This window comes from Ranitomeya imitator, chromosome 2, assembly GCF_032444005.1.
Source record: "Ranitomeya imitator isolate aRanImi1 chromosome 2, aRanImi1.pri, whole genome shotgun sequence".
NCBI classification, from domain to species: domain Eukaryota; kingdom Metazoa; phylum Chordata; class Amphibia; order Anura; family Dendrobatidae; genus Ranitomeya; species Ranitomeya imitator.
The window spans coordinates 214997706-215007443 of NC_091283.1; positions in this window are offsets into that span (position 1 = coordinate 214997706).

Sequence of the window (9738 nt, forward strand, 5' to 3'; positions counted from 1 at the left end):
TCTACCGTAGATTGTTGTCGTTATCTGTTTCCTACTTTTCATAAGGGTCTCAATTAAATTTGAGGAGAACCCTGTTTTTCAGTAACGCCCTCTCAAACTCCATGCCGTTAAATGGAGACTCTTTACTTGCGGATGGCTGATCGGACCCTGGTAGAGTAAATCTGGAATGTCCGGAAGTACCCAGGAGTCCTCCACTGACATGATCCTGAGCCAAGTGAACCAGGCCCTTCTGGGCCAGAATGGGGCAATTAATATAACTCTTGCTCGATCTTCTCTTATCTTCCTGATTACCAGGGGTATCAGGCCTAGTGGGGGGAACGCATAAGCCTGCCGAAACCGGTTTTTACGTACCGGTAATAGGATTTTACAGAGTCCACGACAGCACCCACAACGAGAGAGGGGATCCGCCCACCTTCCGGACAGGAACCTACAGGTTAAAAAGGGGCGGTCCCCCTCGCCCTCCAGTTTGTGTTCCAGAGTACAAGGGATACCGCCAATGAATCAGTACATGACAATATTATCTTAAACACTACTAAATACCACCACCTCTATAGAGTGATCTCTAAGGCACACCTTCCAACAGAGTGCAGGAATAAGTAACTAAATACGGGGGGGAATGTATGGGTGCTGTCGTGGACTCTGTAAAATCCTATTACCGGTACGTAAAAACCGGTTTTCCTATCGCCACGACAGCACCCACAACGAGAGACTTTCAAAGACTATTTAACTGGGAGGAACCACAGCACTAAGTACTGAACGGCCAAACTGTAAGCTGGAATTAGCAGATAGATCAAGGCGATAGTGCTTATAAAAGGTGGAAGGTGATGACCAAGTTGCCGCCTTACATATCATTTCAATGGGGACATCTGCCTTCTCCGCCCAGGATGATGCCATGGCCCGAGTGGAGTGCGCCCTGATGCCTCCTGGTGGTGTTACTCCCCTGGCAGAATAGGCAAGACATATCGCTTCTCTAATCCATCTAGCGATAGAGTTCTTTGTGACACCAGAACCTTTTTTCTGATTCTGGAAAGAAACAAACAGAGCCCTACTCTGTCTCCAGCTTTGTGTCCTATCCAGGTATTCTAATATCGCCCTCTTTACATCTAGGGTATGATATTTTTTCTCCTCTTCTGAACCTGGATTTTCATAGAAAGATGGTAAATAAATCTCCTGACTTCTATGAAATTTAGTTGCTACTTTTGGTAAATATGCAGGATCAGGTTTTAGGACAATCTTATCCTGGAGAATTATTAGATAGGGAGGATCTACTGATAACGCATGTATATCACTGACCCTCCTGGCAGACGTTAATGCTAAAAGTAGAGCTGTCTTTAAAGTTAAATTTTTTATCGAAATAGAGTCTAATGGCTCAAAAGGAGGTTCGGTCAATGCCTCAAGCACCAAATTTAGATCCCAAGGGGGTATTCTTACAATATGGATTGGGTTAGAATGCTGACATGCCTTAATAAACCTAGCAACCCATCTATTACCAGCTACATCACTGTTATATAGAACTCCCAAGGCTGAAACATGAACTCTCAGAGTGTTGACTGCTAAACCCAATTCCCAGCCCTTCTGAAGGAATTCTAAAATAGCTGAAATCGGAGCCTTACCTCCTAATGGTTGCTGATGAAACATAAGGAATTTTTTCCAAATTTTTGTATAGATCTTTGTAGTAACCTCCTTCCTGCTTTTCAATAAGGTAGTAATTAAAGCATTGGAGAACCCTCTCTCCTTCAGAAGCTCCCTCTCAAGTTCCAAGCCGTTAAGTGAAGAGTCTCCAAATTTGGATGACGAAATGGACCTTGAGAAAGGAGTTCCGGAACCACTGGCAACACCCAGGGATCGGTCACTGACATTGTCCTGAGGAGAGAGAACCAAGGCCTCCTGGGCCAGAAGGGGGCAATTAGGATCACTCTGGCTCCTTCCTCCCGGATCTTCCTGAGAACTGTCGGAATCAGACACATAGGAGGAAAGGCATATGCCAGCTGGAAGTCCCAACGGACACGAAGGGAATCCACTATGAATGGTTGGTCTGCTATGTGCAAGGATGCGAACCTCCTGACCTTCCTGTTCTTCCTCGTAGCAAATAGATCTATTATCGGCAAACCCCACAGATTGACTATTCGATCGAATATCTGTTGGTCTAGGGACCACTCTCCCTGACGAAGGGAATGGCGACTGAGATAGTCCGCCTCTATATTGAGTTCCCCTTTTATATGAACTGCCGACAGGGATTGTAAGTGATTCTCGGCCAGAGACAATATCTGTGCTGTAGTGGTCATTAGGGATCGTGATCTTGTCCCCCCCTGATGATTGATGTAGGCTACCACAGTCATATTGTCTGTTTGTATCTGTACATGTGCATTCCTCAGGGATGGTAGTAAGCAAAGAAGAGCCTGTTTGACTGCCACAAGCTCTCTTAGATTTGAGGAATTCTGGGATTCTTGAATCGACCATCGCCCTTGGGTTAGAATGTCTCCCATATGGGCTCCCCAACCGAACGGACTGGCATCTGTTGTAATTACGTTGTTCGGAGTGATGGTCCAGAGAACCCCTTTTGACAAATGTGCCAGATTGAGCCACCATCTCAGATCGTGAAGAGTGGCGGGTGATAGACCGAATTTTCTGCTCAGAGCACCGTGAAGATCTTTCTCTGCTTGAAGAACCTCGTATTGAAGCATTCGAGTATGAGCCTGAGCCCATCTCACTGCCGATATACACGCAGTCAAAGATCCTAGTAGAGACATTGCGTCTCTTAAACTTAAGTTTGGAGTTTTCCTTACGGCCGTGATTCTTTGAATGATCTTCTGCTTCTTCTCTTCTGGTAGGAAGGATGACTGATCTTCTGAGTCTAGAAGAACTCCTAGAAAGATTTGACGTCTTGTGGGTTCCAGTTTTGACTTTTCCCAGTTGACTATCCACCCGAGTTCCTGTAGGGATGATATTATGGCATTTACCCTAAACGTACACTGAGCAATTGAATTTCCAACTATCAAAAAATCGTCTAGATAGGGCACTACAAGGGTTTCCTTTTCCCTAATATGGGCCATTACTTCCGAGATAACTTTAGTAAAAATTCTAGGTGCCATGGATAGACCAAAGGGCATTGCCAAATATTGGAAATGTTTAATCTGATGGTTTACCCATACTGCCATCCTGAGGAATTGCTGGTGATTTCTGTGAACTGGAAGATGGTAGTACGCATCTTTTAGATCCAAGACCGACATGTAGCACCTAGGAAACAAAAGCTTAGTTGTTGATTTAATGGATTCCATTTTAAAAGCGTGGTACTGAAGATATTTATTCAATTTACGTAAATTTATGATAGTCCTAAAGGACCCATCAGGTTTAGATATTAAGAATAGCGGAGAATAAAAACCCGTCTTCTCCTGATGTTTTGGTACCTCTTCAATAACTCGCTTTGTAAGCAATTGTTGAATCTCTAATTCTAAGGCCTGTTGTTGGGCCGGAGTGTCCAGTGATGTTATCACAAAATGATTTGGTGGAGTTCTCAAAAATTCTAATTTTTATCCTGACTCAATCACCCCCATTATCCAGGCACTAGAAGTAATCTTTTTCCATTTATCTGAGAAGAACTTTAGTCTTCCCCCTACTGGTAGATCAGTTTTATCTGTAATTACGTCTACGTCTTGAGAAAGATGAAGGGTTCTTATAGTATCCACCTTTCTTCTTTTGATCCGATGTTTCCCAGTCGCGATTATTTCCCTGCTGGTCTGACTGGAATCTTCTGAAGGGCATGCGTCTCCGGAAGGCATTCCTAAAAGTGGGATTAAACGTTTTAGGAAATCCCTTCTGTCTTCTGCCTTTGCAAGGATGTCATCCAGCACCGGGCCGAATAGGTACTCACCCCTACATGGAATGGAGCACAATTTGGCTTTTGCCTGAGCATCCCCCTTCCAGGTTTTTAGCCAAAGTGCCCGTCGGGCTGCATTTGAGAGACCCGCCGATCTTGCAGCCAATTTCAGGGAATCAATCGAGGCATCCGCTAGATAAGCCGCTCCTTCCCTGACCTGAGACAGGGAGTTTAACAATTTATCCCTGGGTACTTTTGCTTTAAGCTGTTCCTCCAGCTGAGTCACCCAGACCATAACTGATCTTGCCGTACAGGTGCCTGCGATTGCGGGCTTAAAGGCTCAGGAGGGCGTTAAACTAGAAGAAGAGGGGACGGGAAGAAAAACATTAGACTCGAACAAAGACGACCCAGGAAAACATACTCAGAAGGGAGGTAAGAACATTTCTAAAACAATCCACAGTGAGGAGATTGGAACAAAACAAAATCCTCTAAACTGCATGCTCGCAAACGCCAGAAGCCTGACAAACAAGATGGAAGAACTAGAAGCAGAAATATCTACAGGTAACTTTGACATAGTGGGAATAACCGAGACATGGTTAGATGAAAGCTATGACTGGGCAGTTAACTTACAGGGTTACAGTCTGTTTAGAAAGGATCGTAAAAATCGGAGAGGAGGAGGGGTTTGTCTCTATGTAAAGTCTTGTCTAAAGTCCACTTTAAGGGAGGATATTAGCGAAGGGAATGAGGATGTCGAGTCCATATGGGTTGAAATTCATGGAGGGAAAAATGGTAACAAAATTCTCATTGGGGTCTGTTACAAACCCCCAAATATAACAGAAAGCATGGAAAGTCTACTTCTAAAGCAGATAGATGAAGCTGCAACCCATAATGAGGTCCTGGTTATGGGGGACTTTAACTACCCGGATATTAACTGGGAAACAGAAACCTGTGAAACCCATAAAGGCAACAGGTTTCTGCTAATAACCAAGAAAAATTATCTTTCACAATTGGTGCAGAATCCAACCAGAGGAGCAGCACTTTTAGACCTAATAGTATCTAATAGACCTGACAGAATAACAAATCTGCAGGTGGTTGGGCATTTAGGAAATAGCGACCACAATATTGTGCAGTTTCACCTGTCTTTCACTAGGGGGACTTGTCAGGGAGTCACAAAAACATTGAACTTTAGGAAGGCAAAGTTTGAACAGCTTAGAGATGCCCTTAATCTGGTAGACTGGGACAATATCCTCAGAAATGAGAATACAGATAATAAATGGGAAATGTTTAAGAACATCCTAAATAGGCAGTGTAAGCGGTTTATACCTTGTGGGAATAAAAGGACTAGAAATAGGAAAAACCCAATGTGGCTAAACAAAGAAGTAAGACAGGCAATTAACAGTAAAAAGAAAGCATTTGCACTACTAAAGCAGGATGGCACCATTGAAGCTCTAAAAAACTATAGGGAGAAAAATACTTTATCTAAAAAACTAATTAAAGCTGCCAAAAAGGAAACAGAGAAGCACATTGCTAAGGAGAGTAAAACTAATCCCAAACTGTTCTTCAACTATATCAATAGTATAAGAATAAAAACTGAAAATGTAGGCCCCTTAAAAAATAGTGAGGAAAGAATGGTTGTAGATGACGAGGAAAAAGCTAACATATTAAACACCTTCTTCTCCACGGTATTCACGGTGGAAAATGAAATGCTAGGTGAAATCCCAAGAAACAATGAAAACCCTATACTAAGGGTCACCAATCTAACCCAAGAAGAGGTGCGAAACCGGCTAAATAAGATTAAAATAGATAAATCTCCGGGTCCGGATGGCATACACCCACGAGTACTAAGAGAACTAAGTAATGTAATAGATAAACCATTATTTCTTATTTTTAGTGACTCTATAGCGACAGGGTCTGTTCCGCAGGACTGGCGCATAGCAAATGTGGTGCCAATATTCAAAAAGGGCTCTAAAAGTGAACCTGGAAATTATAGGCCAGTAAGTCTAACCTCTATTGTTGGTAAAATATTTGAAGGGTTTCTGAGGGATGTTATTCTGGATTATCTCAATGAGAATAACTGTTTAACTCCATATCAGCATGGGTTTATGAGAAATCGCTCCTGTCAAACCAATCTAATCAGTTTTTATGAAGAGGTAAGCTATAGGCTGGACCACGGTGAGTCATTGGACGTGGTATATCTCGATTTTTCCAAAGCGTTTGATACCGTGCCGCACAAGAGGTTGGTACACAAAATGAGAATGCTTGGTCTGGGGGAAAATGTGTGTAAATGGGTTAGTAACTGGCTTAGTGATAGAAAGCAGAGGGTGGTTATAAATGGTATAGTCTCTAACTGGGTCGCTGTGACCAGTGGGGTACCGCAGGGGTCAGTATTGGGACCTGTTCTCTTCAACATATTCATTAATGATCTGGTAGAAGGTTTACACAGTAAAATATCGATATTTGCAGATGATACAAAACTATGTAAAGCAGTTAATACAAGAGAAGATAGTATTCTGCTACAGATGGATCTGGATAAGTTGGAAACTTGGGCTGAAAGGTGGCAGATGAGGTTTAACAATGATAAATGTAAGGTTATACACATGGGAAGAGGGAATCAATATCACCATTACACACTGAACGGGAAACCACTGGGTAAATCTGACAGGGAGAAGGACTTGGGGATCCTAGTTAATGATAAACTTACCTGGAGCAGCCAGTGCCAGGCAGCAGCTGCCAAGGCAAACAGGATCATGGGGTGCATTAAAAGAGGTCTGGATACACATGATGAGAGCATTATACTGCCTCTGTACAAATCCCTAGTTAGACCGCACATGGAGTACTGTGTCCAGTTTTGGGCACCGGTGCTCAGGAAGGATATAATGGAACTAGAGAGAGTACAAAGGAGGGCAACAAAATTAATAAAGGGGATGGGAGAACTACAATACCCAGATAGATTAGCGAAATTAGGATTATTTAGTCTAGAAAAAAGACGACTGAGGGGCGATCTAATAACCATGTATAAGTATATAAGGGGACAATACAAATATCTCGCTGAGGATCTGTTTATACCAAGGAAGGTGACGGGCACAAGGGGGCATTCTTTGCGTCTGGAGGAGAGAAGGTTTTTCCACCAACATAGAAGAGGATTCTTTACTGTTAGGGCAGTGAGAATCTGGAATTGCTTGCCTGAGGAGGTGGTGATGGCGAACTCAGTCGAGGGGTTCAAGAGAGGCCTGGATGTCTTCCTGGAGCAGAACAATATTGTATCATACAATTATTAGGTTCTGTAGAAGGACGTAGATCTGGGTATTTATTATGATGGAATATAGGCTGAACTGGATGGACAAATGTCTTTTTTCGGCCTTACTATGTTACTATATGCTCCAGATGATGCTTCCCACACCTTCTTAAGGAGCATGTCAGCCTTCCTGTCTGAAGGATCTTTAAGGAGTCCTACATCCTCTAACGGTAGCGAGCCTGTTTTCGAGGTAGAGGCTACTGCCGCATCTATTTTTGGGATCTTCATCCACTGGGATAAGGTGTCATCCTCAAAGGGGTACCTTCTTTTTGCGGCCGAAGGTAAGAACCCTTTATCCAGCTTGTCCCACTCCCGTTTGACCAGATCTTTAATGGTATCTACCACCGGGAAAGCTTTGCGACTTCTCTGGCTCAGCCCTGCGAACATGATCTCCTGGGTTGTTTTCGGCTCTTTACTCTCAGCCACACCCATAGTCGCACGGACTGCCTTAATTAAAGTCTCCATATTATCTGTGGCAAAGCAAGGCCTTCCTTCCTCATCTGAGGAGGATGGTGATGAACTCTCCGAGCACTCGCCCTCTTGCAACGAAGGGCTGGAATCGGATACCATTTCCATACTACTCTTCTCATGCCGCTTAGATTTAAGAGATTTTATTTCTTCCCTAATTACTTCCCTCAAATCCGATACACGAAGGGGGGCCTCTTCCTCTAACGTACGGCATATACACGTCTGACAATCTCTTTACATAGGTGTCAGGTAGTGGCTCCGTGCATAACGCACACTGCTTATGTTTGGACTTTGAGGCCTTCTTCCCCTATAACAAAACATAGAATAGAAGACAGTTGTATCAGCCAGTGGCTCAGATATAACACTCACCACTGCTGATGAAATTAGAGTACCGGTTTCTGAGGGGGTGAGGTGCGATGTGACGTGCCAGGATCCTGCTGCCCGCGTGCCACATCTCCACTCTGAGATCTGCTGCTGCTCTCCTTTTCGGTGTTCGGCATCTCCTGTGGAAGACATGTTGCCGCACACCACTCACCAAGCGCTGCCTTCTTTTCAAAGGTCCCGCGCTCCTCCTCCCGGCCTCCTCCGGAAGTCGTTAGATCACTTCCGGGTCATAAGCGCCGACCTGCTCCCGCAGCGTCGCGCGCGTGTGGACGACCCAGGGCGGCGTGCCTTCCCCTGGGAACGCCACTTCGGCGTTCAGCCGCTCCTTGCCAGACGAGGGGGGAAGCTGGACACAGGACTTCCCCCGACGCTGCTTCCGGGCCCCCGACTCTGCCGTTCTCACCTGGACACCGCAGAGGCTTGGCGGACCCGGGTAGGTGACCTGTAGGCTCCCACCGTCCGGACAGGAACCCAAACTGGAGGGCGAGGGGGACCGCCCCTTTTTAACCTGTAGGTTCCTGTCCGGAAGGTGGGCGGATCCCCTCTCTCGTTGTGGGTGCTGTCGTGGCGATAGGAAAAAACCCAATTGATCAGAAAGGCGTCTACCGCCAGAGGATTCTCCCTGGGATTTAGGGAACAGAATTTTATTGTCTTTCGGTTGTCCCTGGTGGCAAATAAATCTACCTCTGGATGTCCCCATTTGTGGACAATCTGGTTGAACACGAGACTGTTTAGAGACCACTCCCCTTGCCTTAAGGTGTTGCGGCTTAGAAAGTCCACTTTGACGTTTTCTTTTCCCCTTATATGCAGAGCGGTTAACATGACGAATTGCGACCAAAAGCAGGGTTCTAACATCGTCACCTGCTTAAATCCCCCTTGGATCCGGTCAGCAGATAGGCCAGCGCTATCCCTATTGGCCCAGGACACAGCAGGGAGGGTAGGGGGCCTTGCGGGAAAACCGACGTTCAGGATGCGATGGGCACCGCCATTTTGGATCTACCGCGCATGCGCAGACATCCGGCGACCCGGAAGCGGCTACTAACTCCGCCCCACCCCCCCGTTACTGCACCCAGAAACGCTCCAGCACGCCGCCGAGAGCGGTGCAGGACGCCGGGGATGAATCGTAGCGCTCCGGGTGCTCACCCACACAGTCCTGACCCTGGCACCCGCAAACACACTGTACCACTGCACCACCAATGGGAGATACTTACCTGCGCCGACGCTGATTGAGGCAGGAAATCCTCCGGACTCCGCTCCCTGCTGCGGACTCCGCTCCCTGCTGCGAACGCCACCGACATGCAATCTAGCAAGGACCACTGTGGCGTCTCCAGGGATCTCCGCACCGGCCGAGGTAGGAGACCCCCACGCTACCGGATTCGGCCGGCCTGGGCTCCTTCTGTAGGCACCCGTCCCCGCAGGAACAGGAAACCAACTGAGGCAGGGGAGAGGTGCCGCTTTTTTGTATCTGTAGGTTTCCTGTTCCTGATGGGCGGATCCCCTCTCTCGTCGTGCTGTCATGGGAGTCCGAGTAAATTCTAGTCTTTATTAATCAGTCTTGGTGCAGTGTGCGGTGGTGCAAGATGCACCAAATTCATCAAGAGGTTAGAGTACTTAGTCATAATTTCATCCACTACAGTAGTGTAAATTATGGGTTCAACAGTTGAGAGGGTGAGGTGGACAACGAAGAAAAAAAGATGCAGCTGCCAGATAGTGGAGACAATTAGCAAATTTCAAACAGTTTCAAAACAATTCTGGCAAAAACAAACTAATAAAT